Raw genomic sequence first — 22,772 nt, 5'->3', positions numbered from 1 at the left:
TGCCTAAGGTCACACATTGGTGGTGCTGGGAAATGGAACCAGATCTCCTGGGTCCCCAGCGCTTTAATTGCAAGACCACGTTTCCCATCATCAGTGGACTGATTGGTTCCCTCCTCTCTGATTAAACAAACAGAATCAACTAATCTTATTTCCCAATAGCCCACCCTTTGGGGTACAATGTAAATTACCATTGAGTTTACACTCTGGATGGCATGTCTTTACAAGCGTAGAAGGCACGGCATATGCATCTGCTTCCTTGGAAGAGCATGACATCTGAGCTGCGTGGCTTTATTTTAATTACCAGAAACAAATGGATGCCCAAAGGTGTTTGCTTCAATCATTTGGCATCGCTGCATGCCTCCAAGCTACTGGGGTGACCGGTGATAAAACTAACCATGGGTGGTCAATGGCTGTCTGCTGTTCTTTCTCGGAAGTGAAATGCATCATATTGCTGGAGCCAGCTCGCCCTGCTGAATTCTCCTCTTCCCAGCATAATGACTGCATCACTCTTTGGAGATAGCTTGTGAAGGAGCTAATTATGCTGCACGGAGGAAAGCCGGTGCACATTGCTCATGTTTTGGTTGTTCCAAGAGGGTACAACCAGGAGTAATGGGGTAAAATTAAGCACAGAATAATGTAGGCTGAACATTGGGATAAACTTCCTAACAGTGATACACACTCGATGGTGCAGTGATCTGACCTGGAAGCATGGAAAGATACATTTTAAACCAGACAGGAAGATGGTGTAGGGAACAATCCTGCATGGACATAATGCTTACTAAACTCTTAAATTGTGCAAGAGCAGTTTAGGGGTCTTATCCTTCCTTGGAGACAAATATACAACAAGAAGCCTTCCCATCTGTGCACAGTGCAAACAGATGATTTCATCCATGCCCCTGGTCACCAGAAAAAGGAAAGAAAGTGCAGTACTCGGGCAACGACTGCTGAGAGCCAGCCCCAAGAATCTGCATTCAGCACCATGGAGAGGGCTTGGGCGAGAAATTACCGCCTGAAGAAGGCACCAGAAGACAATACACACACTGGGCATTAACTGAGCTGGGGAGGAAAAGCAAGAAATAACCCTTTGTTTACAAGATCTTTATTCCAGTCATCTATAGGACTGTGGCATAATGTTGATAGCAGAAGGACAGGAGTGAAGACTCCTGGGATCTATTCCCACTTCTGAGAGAGAAGTGGCCTAGTGGTTAGAGTCAGGAGGCCTGGGTTCTTTTCCCATCTGTGGCAGAAGAGTGTGGTTTGTGCAGATGTCAGCAAGCTAGGATTCCTGGGTTCTCTTCCCAGTTCTGGGAGAGGGGTGTGATCTAGTGCTTAGAGAAAGGGACTGGGAGCCAGGTCTCTTTAAATAAACTAAGAGGAAGTAGAGTTTAATTTATTGCAAAGGTACAATGAGTTGGTAGCAAAGACTGGAATAGAATCCAAGAGTCCTGACCCCCTGCTCTGGCCACTTCAACACACACTGGCCCCCCGACCTGGAAAAAAAATGAGGAAGTGGGTCTGCTGCCTCTCTCATTTTTCTGATCCCTCAGGAGTGGTGCAATAGGGAAAATCCTTTTCTTTCCCCTGCATTCCAATTGTTCCCAATTTCTGTACTGTCTCTGCTGCCAGCAAACATCGGTGGCACTGGGAAAGCAACGCTATTTTAGCTGCTAATAGATGCAGAGCAGGAACATACTTTGGCATCCAGGCTCATTGTTCTCTTGTCATTAGCAGACTCTTGACAACTTCGTTTACATCCTCTTAAAACTCGGTGGTGCACATTCAGGCCTTTGGAATCAAGCGTCCCCCGGCTACGTGGTGTAGAGAGCTCAGGTAATTCTGAGCTGCTCCTCTGCCTGAATGAAACTGCTTGTCAAGCCACCTCTCCTGGTATGTCAATAACCCATTCCTCATGGGATCCCGAGGATGGGGGAGTGAATTCAGGCTGAGATTCCAGGCCAGGCCAGGAGGGATGGTTCTAATCAGCAAACCAGGACGATGCTTTCTAGGGCTTGCTTTGTTCATTTACAATGAGAGACAGAGCAGCCTATTAGGCTAAGGGGGCGGGGATTAGAAGGGTTAAATCCTACAAGCACCTATAATAATTCCAGCACCACAAGGCAGTAACTAGATAAATGAGTAACCCACAGGCAAGATTTCTGCCATCAATGAACATGGATTTTTACTCCCTGGCTGATGACGTGACCTGAAAAAAACCGATGACGATGATGATGTGTATTACAGCTTTCCATGAGCCCCCAAATGAGATCAGGGCCAAGTGACGCTCTATGCTTCATGTACTAAGAGAGTCCCTGTCCAAAGGAGCTTCCAATCGAAATAGACAAAGACCAGGGAAAAGGAAATATTATCCCCATATTACAGGTGTAAAATGGAGGCACAGAGAGATAAAAGCCCTGATTTCAGAAAGCACCCATTGCCCCCTGACCTGATCTTGGAAGGTTTATAGTTTGGGTTAAACATAATTGTTTTGCTATGCATATTATAGGAATAGTAATGGAAGTTATGAAAGCGGTAGAATATAGGAGAGCACACGTCACTGGGTTATTAGCCTTTGCAATGGTTAAAGTCTTATTTTATTGGGGTGAGGCCTTGCGGGAGTAGTCAGGCTAAAGGCTGAATTTTAGCTAAAAAGTTTGCAGGCCCAAGAAAATAACCCCAGGTCGCAAATTCTACACTCGCATTTGGAAGGACAAACAAGTAACCACAAAATGTCCAGTACACCGCAAGTTACCCAAGCTGGAGGGGACTTGGGGGACTTCTGTAATATGGTAACTGGACAACAATGAGACAGTTAGACCACAGTGATGCGCAGGAATGATTAAGAAATGATTAATGCAAGTTATTAATATTAATGATTAGGGGATGATTATAAACACCCAGAATGCCGCATATGAATAATAGGCAGATATTAATCTTGTTGTGGTTGCGGAAATTGATCCGATATGGTTGTATAGCCAATAAGTTACATTAAAAGGGGTACAAGAGACCCAGTCTTGTTTCCTAATTTTGCTAATTCATCAGGTCCCCCAGATGGTGTAAACTGAATCAGGATTTCCCTACTGATGGACTCCACTTACTTTTACTTCCACCTTTGTTTCCAATAGCCTCCACAATGCAAGACTCTAAGTATGTACAAAATAAGATTGTAAGTCTGAACAATGCAGAAAACCACTTTAACTGCACTCATCTCACTCTTAGGCATATTGATTTTTTTTTTATGATTTCAATTATATTTGTCTGAATTAACTATAAGACCATAAAGTTTCTGTGTGTGCTTCACCAAATTTTATCTTCTCAATTAACTCTAAGTAGCCGCCCAAAAAGGAAGCTGTCATCTGCGACAAGTGCATGCTGCACTCCAATAAATAATTCTGTAATTATAATAATTGATCAGGCTACACACCTAAGCACATCCTTAGTCTATCCCTCGTGTGCTTAAAGTTAAGAACATGCTTACGTGCTTTCTTGAATAGGAATGAACTGAACCATAAGCTGAGCTGCCTTCCCTGAATCAGGGCCTAAATGATTTTTCCAAGGTGACACGGGGAGCCTGTGGCTGGGCTGAGAATTAAACTCAGCTCTCCCGAGCCTCACTCTGCTTCCTTTAAACACAAGATCACCTTCCAATTTGATATGGGGTGTGAATGGATCAAACTCCATCCATGGCTAGGATTATGATTTCATAGGCTGCCCTCTAGTGGTGGGTCTGGATACAAGGGGATAAAGAGCAATGGGATAAAGATGGACGAGGTAACCAGTCTGTTCTCGTACTGTCAGTATCGCAGGCTTTGCCTGAGGCACTCGAAGATATGCTGTAAAGCTGTCTAGAATCCCCTAGCGTTTGTTAGCAGCTGTCGGTCCCAGCAAGCAGCAGTGATAATGAAGAGCCTAAGTGCAAGAGTGATTTTTAAAAAACTGTCAGGAAGGTCCCCAGCTGGAGAGCCAGCTCCACGCAACCCCATGTCAGGACTGCAGTTTGAATCCCTGCTTGGCCTTCTGATTCATAGCCTCAGCAAGAACTGGGAGAGCCCCATCTAGCCCTCTGTGGCTGGAAACTGGTGCATGTTGCACAGCGCTTTGCAGAATGGGGAGAGTGGAGTTTTAATGGCTTAGGAAAGACCAAACACATACACAAGGCAGCTGCCTGTGGCTTTACTGGCTTCAGCTTCTAGCCCAGGCTGACACTGCAGGGAAGGACCCGTCTCTGAAGTAAGGACGGTTACAAGAGCAATACGATACTGTTAACTCATCAGTGTTTGAGTTCTTTACATGGCGGGGGGGGGGGAGGAATTTAAAAGAAGGGAAATATTATCTAAGGTACGTACATGGCCCACATTACCTGAGCACACCTCAGCCTTGAATGTATTTCTCCTCCCAACACCCTGCAAGGTAGTGGAAGGCTGTTGCCCTCAAGGACAGATGGGGAACGAAGGCACAGGGAGACAAGCCTTGCCCACGGTCACACACAAAGCCTGTAGCACAGAAAGGACTTGACTCCAGGTCTCTTATGTTACAGGTTAGTGCCCTAACCACTGGACTATCCTTCCTCTCTGGCACCTAAAGGGCATCTTCAGGACTGCACTTTGGATGAACTGGATGGGGCAGGACTATGGATTCTACCGAAGTAAGAAATGATGATACTAATTATGAAAATAATCCCCAAATCTCCATTTAAAGCCATGAGGATTTGGGGAGACACGTGACTATTATTGAGGCTACTGACAAAATCTGAAGCCAGAGCCTCAGCTGATATAAATCCGCAGAGATGCACTTAACGTCACTGGAATTCCCACCAGCAGAGGTCTGGCGTCTTATGAATGTTTTAACAATAACGTCTGTCTCTTCAATAGCATTTGCCAACTACGGATCTCTACACAGGACAGCGAGCATCACGGCCTCCAGCTAGCAGATGGAGAAACTGAGGCAGGGAAAGATTAAGTGACTTGCCTGAGGTCACTCAGAAAGTCAGGAGCAGAGCTCAGAATTGAAGCAAATCCAGCTCTTGTGCTTCCCAAGCCAGCACTGTACCCACATGACCATCATTCTACCCTAAACTATGACCCATTGACCTTATGTCACATGAGCCACCAAACACTCTCAGCAAATATTTCCAATGGCTGGAGATGGGACCCTAGCTGGGGAGGGCTTTGAGTTACTACAGAGAATTCTTTCCCTGGCATCTCACTGGTGGGTCTTGCCCACATACTCAGGGTTTAACTGATCGCCATATTTGGGGTTGGGAAGGAATTTTCCCCTGGGTCAGATTGGCAGAGACCCTGGGGGGAGTTGCGCTTTCCTCTGTAGTGTGGGGCATGAGTCACTTGCAGGTTTAAACTAGTGTGAATACTGAATTCTCTGTAACTTGAAGTCATTAAACCATGACTTGAGGACTTCAGTAACTCAGCCAGAGGTTCTGGGTCTATTTCGGGAGTGAGTGTGTGAGGTTCTGTGGCCTGCAATGTGCAGGAGGTCAGACTAGATGATCATGATGGTCCCTTCTGACGTTAAAGTCTATGAGTCTATGGTAGCAACTTCTGACTCCGATAGGAGAGGATCTCTGGCGAGTCCATGCTGAGGATACAAGAAGGGCAAGTATCCCCATCAGCTCTCTCCGGGGCAGGAGGCTAATTCAGAGTGAGGCCTACCACTCCTTTCTCCTCATTGCCCTTTCTCGGAACAAACTCACTGGAAAACTCTTTCAAATGATGCATAAAATTCAAAAGCGGATTCTAAATTTACAAGCACAACCTTCAGAGCACTGCTGTGCCCTAATAACTTAACAGAGCGGAGAGGATTCGCCAGCACGCTTTAAACTTTTCATGAAAGCAGGGCTCTGAACCCAGCCTCCTGCTTCTGTTCCCTCACACGGAGAATTATGCAAAGCCTCTTCTTTGTTTTATGCCACTTTGCAGAACAAGTCTCTTGGTTGCAGCAGAATTGACAGGCTGGCTGAGTGGCAGGTGATGGGCAGAAGCCACTGAGGAGATGTCCACTCGGTGTGGAAAGGAGGGTGTAGCTAGCAGGGCACTATCCAGAGGTGCAGGGAAGTCTCTGCTGTGACATTCTCTCTCCTCACGAGTCAGCTGCAGGTGGTGGCCAGGGCTTTGATGATAATGGCTTTGCCCTGGGGTAGCACCCAGCTGTCCTGCTATGGAGGAGTGAGGGGCCCCCTTGTGCAGATATGAATAAAAGAATCCAGTGCAATCTAAAGCCCCAGGCCTGTGATATGACCAAGCTGGCTAGACTGCTGGGCCCACACACAGACTTCGGGTTCAGAGTGAACGGCTCCTTCCCAGAGGCAGAGGGCGAGAGCTCCTGCTTGTACCATGTATGCCGCTGCTGTCCTTGCCATCCCTAAAGCTCTTCACCCACAGGTCTCCAAGCAGCCCGATCACCCCCTATGCTGTACAGAGAATGGAAGGGGAGGCCCAGAACTACCCACAGCCACACCCAGGGACAGCACCCAGGAGCCCTGTCCCCCAGTCCCATTCTCCACCCACTGGCACATGCGGCTTTGCTCAAACTGATCTTTCCCCTCGATAGCCCCTAGAATGCGGGATGGAGCTGTGCTCGGTTGCCAGAAGCAGAGCAAAGGGAGGCCAGGTGCTTTCTGCTTCAGCATTAAAAACATAAATAAAAATAGTCCCTGAGCTCATCCTTTTTAGACTTGCTAATTTGTCCATCTGCAGAGGGGATTGGCTGGGGTAGGGGAAACCAGAGCACTCCCTGTATGGTTATAAAAATAACAAAAAGTGATGAATGACTCTGCACTGCACAGGATGGAGAGAAGCTGCTTTTTTCAGTGCAAGATAAATTGCTCCTGTCACAGCAGGTAGCGTAGTGACTTACCCGCAATATACCTAGCCCAGCTTGGCTGTGACCTGGCCCTGCCGGCCTTGCTTATTTCATCCCCAAAGGTTTGGTTTTGTTTCAAATCGCTATGACCACAATTGGGAAGCGAGGCCTGAGGCGACTCTAATTTACTCCTGGACCCAGGATGTAAGCAGCTTGATTCACCATCGTCCTGCACCTTGTACCGTCACTTATGTGAAGAGTTGCTGTAAAGTTCTCCCAAAGGAAGCGACGGGCAGTGCACCACACTGGACTGCACTGGGCGTTCAAAGCCCCAAACCAATGCTACATATTCCCGAGTGCCATCTACCGGCACGTTTTTATTAGCCTGCGATTTCCCTGTATGCAGAGAGAACACTTGGAACAATTTACACCAATGGAGCTTGCTACCCTTTGCCTTGCACCGTGTGCAATCATTGACACCAGTGCAAGGTGGCTATGAGACATGGTTTCACGCTCTGTAGGCACTAGATTTATAGGACGGCCCAATATGCTGGGCACCAGAGAATCAAACCCAGAAAGTGCAAAGGGGGCTGAAAGACCCCTTCCCTGTGCCACGTCCCAATTGCGGCAATGGGGGCCTAGATCTTCAGAGAAGAAAGGCTGGTGCATAGAATCATAAAATACCAGGGTTGGAAGGGACCTCAGGAGGTATCTAGTCCAACCCCCTGCTCAAAGCAGGACCAATTCCCAGACAGATTTTTGCCCCAGATCCCTAAATAGCCTCCTCAAGGATTGAGCTCACAACCCTGGGTTTAGCAGGCCAATGCTCAAACCACTGAGTTATCCCTGCCACCCCCATTTAACCCCTCTTATCTCCATCACCACAAGTCAACGTTAGTGACCTGGAAGGATCTAACCAGAGGCAGCGGAGGGGGAGCGTCGGGGAGGGACTGTCTTTTTTTTTCATTATTTCTTTGTATTACTGTTGCTCCAAGGAGCCCTGCTCATGGACCGGACCCTCGCTGTGCAAGGCTCTGTACAAACAGCCCCCTAAAAGCTTACAATGTAAGTGTCAGACGAGCAACAGCAAGTGGATACAGGCAGATAGATGGGTGAGTACAAGGAACCAATATGACAGTATTGGCCAGCAGGACAGGCGGTGGTCTCAGCACCCCAGTGGCCTACACCTGGTCAAGTTTTTTGCAGGCATCAGGGCAAAGGAGAATTTAAAGGGGTTTGAAGCAGGATAATAAGGCAGCTTTGTGGGTGTCTGCAGGGAGCGCCTCCTGAGTACAAAAGGTAGCAGGGGAGAAGGTACAAAGGTGCTTGTTTGAAAAAGGAAGTGGCTTGGCCTGGCACAATGGGGTCCTGACCCATGACTGGGGCTCCTAGGTGCTACCCCAATACAAATTAATAAAAAGAGGGGAGTGGCGACGAAGCCATGGCTCAGGAGGAAGAGCTAACAGTTCACAGGAGACATGGAAGACCTCCCCTCGCCACTCCTCTGTACTGCATTTAAAAGGTTTGGCGGTTGCACATGGAATACCCATTATCTCTGGCTTCTTCCAGGCACCGTGCCACCTAATGAATTCATGTATGCAAGTGGGGGGATTGCTATATATATATATATTTTGATAAGCTGCTTCCCTGAGCCAGAATTCTCTTTCCATTAATGTGCTGATGGAGGAATAAACTTTTAACTCCAAGGATCAATCCTGTCAACCAGGAGAAGTTCTCTCCCTGGTGATCTGAAAGAGAAGTGAGTTGAGAGCTGAGATCTGCTCCAATCTAAGCAGGGGGCCTGCTGGTCAGCTTTAACCGGCCTGTCACAGCTGGTCAGAAGTGAGAGGAGCATTGTTTTCTTGCTTTCAAATCTACCTCTGATGTCTGGCTCCTTCCGTTAGGGTATTTGGCCGTGCTTCTAATTTGCTAATCTACAGTGTTCAGTGGTTGTAACATGGAGCAAAATCCCCGCTCAGAACGACAAGGCTTTGGACCAAAAGAGACTTGAAGAGACAGTGAGAGAGGAAGGTGTGAAAGAAACAGGGACACTCAGAAAGAGACAGAAAGGGAAAAGGTTACTTCTGCTGGGAGTGGAGGACGCAGCTACTACAGAGAGAGAGAAATATTGACCTGAGAAGAGGAGGAGAGGAAGTCTGTGTCACTGCAGATAGTGTAACACCACCCCTGAAAGGGTTAATTTGATGCGGCTCTCCCTACACCACCCTGGTGTAGATCAAGAGTAACTTGTAAGTTGAGTTATAGGGTTGTGAGAGCAGAATCGGGCTCGATAGCTGCTAGAACCAGGGGCTCAACCCTGATCTCATTTGCCCCAGCGTGAATCTTGAGTAACTCCACTGATCTGAAGGATGGTACTCCGGGTTAACGCTGGAGCAACCCAGCATCCTGCTCTCAGTGCAGGATCAGCCCATCAGAGATGGAGCCGATGAACTTGGGGCCCGGTTCTTTGATTTAAATGAGGAGTGGCTCCATTAACACCACTAGAGCCACATCAAGGTCACGGGGAGGAAAACAAGGTTTTTTGTTATTGGGTTGCAGAGTCTGAAGAGGGGAGGGGTTAAGGTCTCTCTCCCAGTCCTTCAGACTGTGCATTCCCTAAGGCAGATACCATTTAAACCCACAGCCTTAAGCAAAAGATCAGGGTGATTTACCCCGGGCAAAGAGTGATGGGCATGGCTGGTGCTTTATTTTCAGCACTGAGTGCAAGACACAGTTCTCAATAATTTATTGCACTATTTATCCGCTAATTCAGTAAGTCGCCATCGGAGAGGCATCTGGGTCCAGTTTTTGCTCTGCATCTGCTTGTCTTTTTCGTTTGTTTTTTTGGTGAATCATGCGGTTGCTTGTGAAAGGAAAAAGCACTGAGTAGCGATGGGCAGAATGCATGCACAATGCAAGCTTCCTCCTGGCCCAGCTCTGCTAACACACCTCAATCCTGACCCCTCCTCCCCCATCACTATTCCAGTCTGGTGCACCCCCCTCCACCCACCCCTCTGCTGATGCACCTCAAGCCTGATCCACAGCCTGCCTGCTTTTCCAGTTGAGCCCCTTCTCCCCTGGACTCCAGCTCTGCTAACACACTTCGTTTCTGATCCACAGCCTCTCCTGCGATTCGAGCCCTGGGCTCTCCACCCACACAGAGCTCTGCCAATGCCTTCCAATCTCAATCCACAGAGCCACCTGCTCATCCAGTCCTGGGTTCCCCCCACAGTCCTACTGCTGTTCCTTAATCCTGCATCACCCCCACCCTTCGGGTTTTAGGCCATGCCTGAATGGAGGCTGCCAGCTGTAATTACTCATACTAGTAATTAACACATATATGGCTGCTTTCCACCCAAAAACGTTCCTAGTTTCTTCATAGAGGAAAGTGGGCATTAATAGTCCTATTTTATAGATGGGAAAACAGAAGCACAAAGAAGTGAAGTGACTGCAGAAAATTAGCAGCACAGCTGGGAGTGGAACCTAAGAACCCTAAACCAGCCCTGGACCATCCTGCTGCCCAGACTGGCAACCCTTTTTCATTCCCCCCCCTCGTTATTTTTGACCAGGCGAATCATTGAGAAAGAACCTGACTAAAGGCCTGATCCATTGCCACAGTCACTGGGAGCCTATCTAGTGACTTCTGTGAGCACTGCACCAGGACCTGAGAGACCACTACAATGACGACATCACAGGGGCGAAGGGCGAAAGGGACCCTCCCGAGGGGGAGCTAGTGATAAAACGGTAGGAAATTAGGCCTGCTTCCCACTCTCACTGCCCCCACCCCAACCTGTTCTGTAGCCACTTAGCAACGACATGGATCTAGGGCCTCACTACTATTAAGTGAGCAAACATCTGCTATTGGGAGAGATCCAGGCTGAAGATTCCAAACAACCCCCGTCTAAATTCCCAGCTGTTAACAGATGTGATGGGTCCTTTTCAAGCCATGCAGGAACCATCCTCCTGTGGTTTTCACATAGCAACACACACATGCATAAGTTGTTTTCCTCCATTTTACATACAGAGTAATTTATTTCATTTCCATATATACACACAAATAAGGTTTCAGAGCGGTAGCCATGTTAGTGTGTATCAGCAAAAAACAACGAGGAGTCCTTGTGGCACCTTAGAGACTAACAAATGTAAGCTTATGCCCAAATAAATTTGTTAGTCTCTAAGGTGCCACAAGGACTCCATGTTGTTTTTACACACAAATCAGTTTCCTGGTGTGCGCTCTCTCTCTCTCTCTCTCTCACACACACACACACCACTTTCCCGGTGAAATGTAACATGCATCTAAATTGAGTCTCTGGGAGACATGTCAACACCACACGGTCACTTTTCAGTTTTCCTTCCCCCCCTGGAAGACGTGTGTGGATGACATAATGACTCATCCTGGAGGTAAAAGACCCCCAGCAGAAAACACACTTAACTTGTCCTTACGAATCCAGTACTCTCCCTCCCCTCCACTTGTTTGTTTCAGTTTAACATCTTCAGGTCAAGCTGACGAATGGGGCTGGATGCAGAGGCCAGCCAAGCTTTGATCGATAGGATTTGACAATATAGTAACCAGCCCTTTTTCACTTTTCAATTTAACTTCAGCCCTTCCCATCACCATGCTGGAAGGAGAAAACCTGCAAAACACTTACCCCAGGGGCAGCTTGAAAATTACTTTTCTGATGCTGTCTGTCATCATGATGATCTGTTGCAACTTAGAGCGATGCCAGTTTCCATAGTGGACTGAGGGGACCTGAAATGGTTTGGTGTTCAATTCTAAGCAGCACCCTAATGTCTGGACAACTTGTGCAAAGTTGATCCAAATTATCCCGATGCCTTGGCTCTGTTAAAGTGTGCTGGAAATCACATCTTGTGTGTAGCCCAGCGTGGGGCCCATGCACCATTGACAATCCACTGGGACTTAAGTGATGCATAAGCCTTGTACTATCTATGGTATTTATATTCTAGTATCTGAGCACGTCACAATCTTTAATGTATTTATCCTCACAACATCTTTGGGAGGCAGGGCAGTGCTAGTATCTCAATTTTACAGATGGGAAACTGAGGTCCTGAGAGGTTAAATAGCTTGCCCAAGGTCACACAAGAAGTCTGGGGCGGAGCAGAGACGTGAAGCCAAATCTCCCAAATATTTGGACACTGGACCATCCTTCCTACGCACTGCTGTGGAGTGAATTGCATCCCAGATGAAGGGGTTCAGTGGATCAGTTCTCAAAGGTCCTGATGCCACCTGGAAATGCCATGAAATGCTGGAAGCTGAACTGACCTTGGCACAAACACAGAATTAGCAAGGGGCGGTGGGGAAAGAACTAGGGGAGGGAAGTTGGGGAACAAAGTAGATTTTTTTTAATACCATTTCATTTGGATTGGTTTCCAGAAGCAGGAAACGGTTCTGGGAGGGTCTTTGTTACATCAGAGCAAAACTTGGCAAGTTGTTCTTCTCAAGGGTTCAAGGCCACCCCCAATATGAAGTTTCAGGTTCCATTGACACCAAAAGCCCCAACCCTGAGTGTGAGTCCCTGAACCACCCCGGGTTCGGATCTGCCCAGAGCCCAGCCTAAACCAAACAACAAATCTGGAGGAAGGTCCAGTTGGGAACTGGATGTCAAGCTCCCCTGTTCGGAGTGTTTGGAGCTGGGGTTCTGGTTCAGGGGATAGGGGATGGTATGATGGGATAGCCCAATTTTGGGAATTAATTGATCTTTGACTATTAGCAGTAAATATGCCCAATGGTCTGTGATGGGATGTTAGATGGGGTGGGATCCGAGTTACTACAGAGAATTCTTTCCTGAGTGCTGGCTGGTGAGTCTTGCCCACATGCTCAGGGTTTAGCTGATCGCCATATTTGGGGTCGGGAAGGAATTTTCCTCCAGGGCAGATTGGCAGAGGCCCTGGCGGATTTTCTCCTTCCTCTGCAGCGTGGGGCACGGGTCACTTGCTGGAGGATTCTCTGCACTTTGAAGTCTTTAAACCACGATTTGAGGAATTCAATAGCTCAGACATAGGTTAGGGGTTTGATACAGGAGTGGGTGGGTGAGATTCCGTGGGCCTGTGTTGTGCAGGAGGTCAGATTAGACGATCATAATGGTCCCTTCTGACCTTAAAGTCTATGATTCAGCCAACTAGAGAGATGGGGCCAGACCCTCAGCGGATGTCAATCTACTGAATGCTCATTTATACCAGCTGATGTCCTGGCCCATGAAGTTTGGGCTCTGGCTTATTCAGTCTTTGGTTCCTCTGCTGAGACTATCACTCAAGGGGGCAAACTAACATCCAGGGTGGTAGTGGTTTCGTGGTGTGGACACTCATGCACTTGAACTGCCCGGTGGCCACTAGACTCATTTCACATGGGGGCCACTGAACAGCTGTCTGACCTCAAAAGGGTTGCAGTTGGTGGTCTCACGTTACAAGGCTCCCACTTTCTTCTGTCAGCCCAGCACTTCCGGAATCTTTTCTCCTCTTGAGAAGCACTGGCTCTGGCGTCCATTCCAGCACAGCTCTGTCAGGCGGAGAATTCACAGCCAACTTTTTTCATTGAGTTTGTTTTCAAGCACGAAGTCCCGAGGTCCTGTCAGGCCTTATTTAATCCAGCAGGGCCAAGAAGTGGCCGTTCCCTCTGGTGCAGCAGGAGGGTTTAGCAATAAAAGCAAATCAATACGTTGAATGAAGACATAAAACGCCAGATGTTGCTCAGAGCTGCGTAAATTGTGTCAGTCAGAGGAGGGAGGGGAAAGGCAGAAGTGCAAAAGCACAAAAGACCTAGGGAGAGAGGACAGCAAAGACCCATAGACACAGGTAGCAGCCCTCAGAAGTATGAGCAGTAGGATTTAAAATCAATTTCCCAATCAAGACAAATCCTTCCTGCTAGAGTGAAATATAATGTTCAAAGCATAAAGGAGAAGGAGAGGGAGACAAAAATTTCCTTCTAGCTGCCTGCGGCTCCACAGTTTATGAGACAAATAAATAACCTCCTAGACAATCTGAGTTGGGTTACCCGATCTAGCAGATTTCAGAGTAGCACCACATCCGTCCATCTGACGCACAAACCCTCCCGGTTTAGACAATGTCATTCAGTGCCAATTGCCAGAGCCCATCCCACCTGGGCAGCGATGGTGGTTGCTTGGCACCCATGGGCGCTGGACACTGCACTTTGAGTAGAAGAGACAGGCCCCAGTAATAGTCTTATGCCTCATGGGGACTCTTGCAAGATGAGGCCGAGAACTGGGGAGGCCAGCATCCTAAAGAACCTGGGCAAACACTGCCTCCCTTATTCATGGGAAATAGTGAACTACACCATGCATAGTGCTAATGAAACCCAGGGGATTATTAGTGGAGTGTGATGCTACGGAGAGGGGGCAGAATCTGGCCCTTACTGTTGACGGATTGTAATCTGTTCTCAATTACACCAGGATAACGCCGGAACCAATTCTATCCCTGTTAGTAGAGTTACACTGGATTGAGGAGGGCGTGTTTGAGAACAGCAATGGTCCTAATTTAGGGCATGCTTCTATAATCCTTATTCACTTCGGTCTGGGTTCCTGAGCCCTTATTCACACTGCTAATAGGGTTGCCAACATTGGCTGGATGAATTCCTGGAGGTTTCATCACATGAAATTATCTTTAATTAAAGATTAATCTTTAATTCCTGGAGACACTGGGACAATCCTGGAGGCAACCCTAACTGCTAAGCAGCTGTTCACCTCAACAGTGCTCTCTGCAAAGAGACTACTCATGCGAGTGACTGCTTAGCAGTGTAAGAGGTTCGCAAGCCGGTCCCTGGAGCACCACCTTCCTCTGCAAGCTGTCCCCTCGATCTCAGTGTGACTAATCATGGAATACCTACCGTTCAACGGGCGAGATTCCCTCTTGCCCTGCACCTGGGAACTGATAGGTATAAACAAAGGCTGGGGCATTTTACAGCCAGTAATAATGTTTGTCTTATACAATCACAAAGTTAAGGATAAATCAACCTCATGCTTCAGGGCATGAGCCAATCACCACAAGGACCAGGAATGGGGCAGCATTGTTCCACCCACATGCAAGTGAATGTTCTGCACAGTTCGCCAGGGAAGTGGTGTGGCCCTGTGGAGCCAGCTCATAATAGCGGTTACAGAGCTATGCAGGCTTGTAAAACTAAAGGGAGCTGACTAAAGGCTCTGGAGATGGTCGATCATATACAGGAGGCTGCTGCACTTAATCTTCTGGCCCTTTACCAGCCCCTAAAACCAGCATAAGAGAGAGAGAGAGAGAGAGAGAGAGAGAGAATAACTCCAAAGCAGGGATTTGATGGCTCCAGTTAAAGCTCCTTGCAAAGAGCAATGGGTTGGCAGCAGGGGCCACCAGCCGTTTGTGCCTAGAACATGCACTCTGTCGCTCCTCATCTGAAAATAGAGTCCCCCGCACAGCAGAGCCAGGCTTCAGCCTGGAGGTGACTTGAAAGGGAGACAGCTGAGAAGTCAGCGAGATGGAACTGTGTGTTCCAGCTGAAGGTATGAAATGCACAGGGCCTTTGCCCAGGAAAGTTGCCCTCTGATGGTCTTTTATGCTCTCTCTCTGATAGGGTTGCCAGCCCTCCAGGCTTGTCCAAAGGGCAGTGCTCTCTGAAAACCCACCCAAACCCACCTTTTCTTAGGCAAATTTGGGCACCTGTCCAAACAGGCTCTTAGGCAAAAAGTAGGATCACAGAAGCCCATTAGATCATTGATTCTGTGCCCCTGCTGAGGCAGGTTACAGGCCCTGGTAGAGGATACGTTAGAGACACTAACCCAAAGTCCATTTGTCCTTGCAGACATTAGGGATAGGATGGCGTGTGCCAGCATAGGAGTTACATATATTGCGAGGACCATCTTTTGCCACCTCCTTTGAAAGCATGGCACAAGATACATCCACTTCCAATTGCCCAACCATCACATCCCTGTTTCTCCGGGCAGATGCACAATTACACACATTCTGATCACTAACACATGGGCGCAGATAGACAGAGGGATCCAGCCATGTGTTAATAAAAGGCCTGGTGAAGAACAAAGCAAACCTGCCAGTTGCCATGAGGAAATGCTGCAGTATAAATAAATATGATGTAACGCACCCATCTGTAGCTGTGTACAGACACGCGCGCTCATTCTTCACCTAGCATAAAATCCACCCTTCGCCCATGCACGGCTCTAGCAACTGGGCCTGGTACCTGGGGGGCAGATAGGGAGGCTGGACTCCCCTCAGTATGCAACACACTCATTGCATCCCATGGGCTAGAATAGCAGCTGCTTCCCCTACCTACCCTCATATGGGGATGTCAAGCCAGTGAACAGGCCTGGTTCTCAGCTCCTCCATTCCTGCACTTGGAACAGGGATGCAGCAGTGGAAGATGGGGTGGGGCTGAAGTGTCTTGAAGCCACCTTTGTGAACCCCATATCACGGGTCCAGGCAGAGGTCAGCCCAGTCCTTGGTATAAGTTAGAGGAGCCTTGAGGCTGCTCTAGTTATCCCTTGCTTCCCCTAACTCCTAAGAAATAAAGAATAACCATAGTGCAATGCGCTTTGGCCACACCCAGCCTGACCCACCCCAGATGGGGAGGTCTGTGTCTGGGGCCTTATACTAACTCTATGGCTGTGTAGGGGGAGGGGGATGTTCATAGGGCCTTTCCCACATACTCTAAGAGTCCTCTACATTGCCAGAGCAGCATGCCCAAAGTATAGCTAGGGAAACTCGGACAGATGATTAGGGAGGAATATAAAAATATTGCTCGAGCATGCAGGGGTGTAATCAGGAAGGCCAATTGGAGTTGCAGCTAGCAAGGGATGTGAAGGGTAACAAGAAGCGTTTCTATAGGTATGTTAGCAAGGCGGTGGTGGTCAGGGAAAGTGTGGGCCTCTTACTGAATGGGGGAGGCAACCTAGTGACAGAGGATGTGGAAAAAGCTGAAGTACTCAATGCTTTTTTTGCGTCGGTCTTCACAGATAAGGTCAGCTCCCAGACTGCTGCACTGGGCAGCACAGTATGGGAAGGAGGGGAGCAGCCCTCAGTGGTGAAAGAACAGGTTAAGGACTATTTTGAAAAGCTGGACATGCACAAGTCCATGGGGCCGGATCTAATGCATCCAAAGATCCTGAGGGAGTTGGCTGATGTGACTGCAGAGCCATTGGCCATTATCTTTGAAAACTCGTGGCGATCGGGGGAGGTCCCGGATGACTGGAAAAAGGCTAATGTAGTGCCCATCTGTAAAAAAGGGAAGGAGGAGACTCTGGGGAACTACAGACCGATCAGCATCACCTCAGTCCTTGGAAAAATCATGGAGCAGGTCCTCAAGGAATCCATTTTGAAGCACTTGGAGGAGGGGAAGGTGATCAGGAACAGTCAACATGGATTCATCAAGGGCAAGTCATGCCTGACTAACCTAATTGCCTTCTATGAGGAGATAACTGGCTCTGTGGATATGAGGAAAGCGGTGAACGTGATATACCTTGACTTTAGTAAAGCTTTTGATATGGTCTCCCACACTATTCTTGTCAGCAAGTTAAAGAAGTATGGGCTGTATGAATGGACTGTAAGGTAGATAGAAAGCTGGCTAGATTATCGGGCTCAAAGGGTAGTGATCAACGGTTCGATGTCTAGTTGGCAACCGGTATCAAGCGGAGTGCCCTGGGGGTTGGTCCTGGGGCCAGTTTTGTTTAGCATCTTCATTAATGATGATGGGATGGATTGCACCCTTAGCAAGTTTGCAGATGACACTAAGCTGGGGGGTGAGATAAACATGCTGGAGAGTAGGGATAGGGTCCAGAGTAACCTAGACAAATTGGAGGATTGGGCCAAAAGAAATCTGATGAGGTTCAACAAGGACAAGTGCAAAGTCCTACACTTAGGACGGAAGAATCCCATGCACTGCTACAGACTGGGGACCGACTGGCTAAGCGACAGTTCTGCAGAAAAGGCCGTAGGGGTTACAGTGGATGAGAATCTGGATGTGAGTCAGTGTGCCCTTGTTGCCAAGAAGGCTAATGGCATTTTGGGCTGTATAAGTAGGGGCATTGCCAGCAGATCGAGGGACGTGATTATTCCCCTCTATTCGGCACTGGTGAGGCCTCATCTAGAGCACTGCGCCCAGGTTTGGGCCCCCCACTACAGAACCTTTGCATTAACCACTAGATGGCGCTCCCTCCCATCGCCTTACCCCAGGAGCTTTCAGTGCTCTAGTCTGACCCCAGCTACCAAACAGATGTTCTTTCAACCACCATTGCATCTCGTGGTTAATTATTTGATTAACGATGGCACCTAAAACCCAAGGTGAGATCAAGCCCCATTGTGCATGATACCGTTCAGATGTGTAGTAAATAGCAATTCCTGCCCTAAAGATTCACAGATTAATTGATTAAACGGCCAGAAGGGACCACTGTGATCATCTAGTCTAACCTCCTGTCTAGCTGGGCTTTCGATTTCAACGGTTAGTCATCAGTAAGCATCGATTTCACCTGGCGCACACAAATTGACAACAGAAATAGCCATTGATACCGGCAGGCAAGACCACCTTTCCTGGGCTGGGAACCTCAGCTCGGTGCTTTCCAAGGAAGGCTATAAAGGTTTAGCTCAAAGAAGGGGGAAGAAAGTCTTTAAATCAAGCCACAATTATGGCCAAATGGGGCAGCAACCTTTCCCAAAGAGCCATAAATAATATATTCGGCACATGCATCCAGGGTGCACCTGAACTTCTCTATCAGTCAGTGTGCTGAGGAATGAATTTTGGAAGGGGCCAGCTCATTACAGACCAGATGTGTTTTCCTGGTGGCTTCTTCCCTCTTCTCCCACCCAATTAATAAATGGGCATCAGAGAGCTTTGGTGAGTTGGTGTCCAGAGTGAATTAGCTGCGTGAAGGCAGCATGTGCTGAGTGAGTGCAGAAAAGGTGCCTCTCCTGGATATTATAAGAGAAGGTTTGTGAGCCCCTAATCAGAATGGGTTTGCCACCTCTTTATGGCTGTCTCATTAATGGCTTGAGGGTTGCTCAGAGTCACAGTAATTGTTCAATCATTTGAAAGTTATGATTTCCAGATTATTAGTATTCATTAAAATGTCCCTTTTGATCTCCGTAAAGGGGCAACTAGCCATCTGGGAGCTCGGCCTGTTTGGTTAGAGCAGGAGAACAGACCACTCGCAGCTTTGCAGGCCAGTGTCAAGGGCTCTCTAACTGGGATGTTTTCACTAGGGGCAGTTTAGTGTGTACTGGAAGTTGTCAGCTTGGGCAAGGCTTGTTTGGGGAATTGAAAAAAAAAGTGACTTAAATCAGCTCAAGAAATGTTGTTGCTTTGCTCTTTACAAACACCCTGCAACAGTGGCGTAGCCAGGACGGGACACCTGGGTGGGCCCTGACTTCGGGTGGGAGAACAATGATGGGGTCAGGGGGGAGGGGGGACAGGAGAAATCGGGGCTGCTTCCCACCCAGCCTTACTGGGGGTGATGGACATGCTACCCAGGGTTCTCTGGGCCCAGGCGTGCAGCTGGGGAGCAGGGTCGGGGCATGGGGGCTTGCCCTGCTCCGCCACCCAGCGCTCCAGCCAGGGAGCGGGGTTGGGGTGTGGGGGCTTGTCCTGCTCCGCCTGCCCAGTGCTCCAGCCGGGGAGCGGAACACAGATCTAAACTGCAAAATCCTCCACGTTTCCGATGCTCAGGGTGAGACTCCTGTGGCCTTTAATGGTTTAAGTTGTTCAAAAGCTTTAAGGGGCTTAAGAGGGACATTAGTGGTGCACAAGTGTTGTTCTACCCTCCTGGGTAGGGGTGAATTTCACCTGCATTGAATTACAGCACAGCCAACCCCCTCTCCCCTCCAACATACGCTAATTGCAATCTAAATGCAGCAGAGCCGGGTGGAATCAGAGCAGCCTGGCAGTGCCTTGTAGGCCTTTCAGCTGGGTTATGAGCAAGAGACACATTTATGGCCCCATACATTCCCAGGATAATCACTTCAGTGACTCAATCCCTGCACCATACTGCCGCGATAATGCGCTAAAGCACCCCACTTATTAGCCAGGTCATACCTTGTAAGTGGTTTTGAAACCGAGGAGGCAAGTAGCACATGGAGCTCTCTGGAGCTGCAGCCTGCACCGTGCCTAGCAGAAGGATGGGGTGGGAGCTCTGTGGATAGGAAGAGATGCAGGAAATGGTTAAGGAGGAGAGGTCCAAAGGCACACGTGGGAATTAAGCATCCTATCTCCATTCATTTTTTAATGGGATTTGGGCACCTACATCCTTAAAACATCCCAGCCTGTGTGTTGCAGTTGCTAATAAATGTGCTGTGGGTTTCACAAGTGCTATGGGGCAGGGGGTTAGAAATGAGCGTCGCCAGCTGGATAAGCAGGCCCTACATCTTCTCTCCAGGTCCCGTCACCTTCTGTTCCAACAAATCGTTTTGTGCACCCAAACACCGCTCCAGCTTCCTACGTGCAACAGAAAGGTCCTGATTCTCTGCTCCATTACATCAGATATACATGGAAAATCTGCGGGGTGACCCCAGGGGAAAAGTGGCATGATTAAGTGCGGAATCAAGCCCAATATGTTTACACTGATCAATAAAGCCTTGTGAGCACGAGTGGCAGGTATTGAAGGCAAGAGAAGGCTGAGCCTCCCCAAACAGCCTTGCATGCCCCCCCATGCTCCACCCCCAGGCCCCTGCCTGCTTCTGTGCTGTGGGGGGATCTTCCCCTGTGGCTGGGACCCCAGGCCGGGGCTGGGACTAATGTGGGTCAGCCTGCACTCCAGGGCTGGGGGTGCTCCGGGGGTGGGTGGGGTGGGGGGTGCGCCACCCTCCTGGCGGGCTGGGGGAGGGGGGCTGCTTGTGTGGTCAGGGGCTGGTGGCCACACGGGGCGGGGGGAGGGCTCTGGGCTTCAGCAGGAGGGGCGGGGCCTGAGGCAGGAGGAGCGGGGCGGGCCAGGGCTAGCCTCCCCGAGCCCGAGATTCATCTGCCTCCCATGCTTGTGAGTACAATTCACCCCCTTGCAAAGAGCAATTTACCAGTTACGTGAGAGTCACATAGAAGTGTAGGGATCTCAAGAGGTAACTAGTCCAGTCCCCTGCACTCGTGGCAGGACTCAGTATTATCTACAGCATCCCTGAGAGGTGTTTGTCCAACCTGCTCTGAAAAATCTCCAATGATGGAGATTCCACAACCTCCCTGGGCAATTTATTCCAGTGCTTCACCACCCTGACAGGAAGTTTTTCCTAATGTCCAGCCTAAACTGCCCTTGCTGCAATTTAAGCCCATTGCTTCTTGTTCTATCCTCAAAGGTTAATAAGAAAATTTTTTCTCCATCCTCCTTGTAATGATCTTTTATGTACTTGAAAACTGTTATCATGCCCCCGCATCCCTTATCATATCTTCTGTTCTGCAGACTAACCACACCCAATTTTTTCCATCTTCCCTCACAGGTCATGTTTTCTAGACCTTTAATCATTTGTGTTGCTCTTCTCTGGCCTTTCTCCAGTTTGTCCACATCTTTCCTGAAATGTGGCGCCTTGAACTGGACACAATACTGTAGTTAAAGTCTTGTCAGTGCGGAGTAGAGCAGAAGAATTACTGCTCGTGTCTTGCTTACTACATTCCCGCTAATACAGCCCAGAATGATGGTGCAGAGGCTGCGGTACGGCCTCTCGACATAAATTATTTAGTACTGAATTAATTGCCTATCTGAAGAATTCCAGCCCCTGGGCTTGACCATAACTGTTCATCATTTGTCATGTGCCATTGGTCACGGCAATCACCTGGTGTTGCTCCTGCTCCCTGATTGGATGGCTGGAACTTTTTCTCTCCGTTTGGGAACAACAAATCATTAATTTTAACAAGTGTACTAATGAGTGGTTAGTGTGGCCTGATGGGCAGAGCACTGGCCTGGGATGCAGGAGACCGGGTTCTGGTGCCAGCTCTGCCATTGGCCTGCTGGGTGACCTTGGGTATGTCACTTCCCTTCTCGGTGCCTCAGTTTCCTCTGAGGATAATGATACTGATCCTCCTTTGCAAAACACTTTGTGATTGATGGCTGATAAGAGCGAGGCATTATTACTGATGGGGGGCCCCTCACCAGACAGCTCTTGTGTAGATAACTCCCAGGATCCCAAGAAAGGCGCTGGGCCCAGGGCATGGTATGCACAGGCCCCCACATTTCCTTAACCTGACCCTGTCAAGACTGATTCCTATTGACAAACTGTGAGACCAATTCTTGTCCTGACCACTAGCAACCTCAAACCAGTCACTTCACCCCATTGAACCTCAGTACCCCCATCTGTAAAGTGGGGCTAATGATACCACCCCTCCCTTGTGACATGCTTTGAGAACTACAGATGGAAAACTCTCTATACAAGCTAAATATTATTATTGGGTATGGAACTGGAATCATCACCCAGCCTCTGTTGCATGGTCTTGCACAGTGTTGTTGGATAACTAATCTCCACGGCCCTGGCCCATTGGAATGCATGTGCTGTTAAAAGGCTGGACGAGCAGCCTGCTTTGCTGTCCAATTACTGTAAGCAACACATCCCAGGTGTATCATCCTTAATTAGGAAAAAAGTCATCTCCAATGCAGAATTAAATTTTTGATCCCCAGGGCTGATCCCTGGCTTGCCTGCAACCTCCCCTACCATTACAGAATAACATATTGAGAGAGAAAAGCTTGAAAGCATGCTCTGAACTGAAGACAACACTGTAACCCATGTGCATCACCAATTAGCGGAAGGTCATGGTGTTCCTTGTTAAGAGAGGGTAAAGGGCTGGCATCTTACTTCTCTCATTGCTGTCAGTCCATCCGATGCCTAAAGATTCTGGTCAAAGCAGACACTAAATCTCAGTGCACAGCTTGAGACCTTGGGTATCTAAACCATCACAGTCGTGCCTGGAGATGCCAACCAAGATCAGGGCTACGTTGATCTAGGCGCTGCACAAACACGCAGTAGGAGTCTGTCTCCTGTTC

General features: G+C 48.6%; 1 long non-coding RNA gene across 1 annotated transcript in view; it reads right to left on the bottom strand.

Moving 5' to 3' along the window:
• Positions 1-22,772, bottom strand: part of LOC123355571 — a 129,348-nt gene that overhangs the window by 21,732 nt on the left and 84,844 nt on the right. The window contains exon 2 of the long non-coding RNA XR_006575142.1: positions 19,850-19,946. This is a non-coding gene — a long non-coding RNA (uncharacterized LOC123355571). The remainder of the gene's footprint in view (positions 1-19,849; positions 19,947-22,772) is intronic.

This window comes from Mauremys mutica, chromosome 23 (genome assembly GCF_020497125.1).
Source record: "Mauremys mutica isolate MM-2020 ecotype Southern chromosome 23, ASM2049712v1, whole genome shotgun sequence".
In the NCBI taxonomy this organism is placed as follows: Eukaryota; Metazoa; Chordata; order Testudines; family Geoemydidae; genus Mauremys; species Mauremys mutica.
The sequence above is the reverse complement of the archived record's forward strand: the minus strand, read 5'-3'. Positions and strand labels throughout refer to the sequence as shown.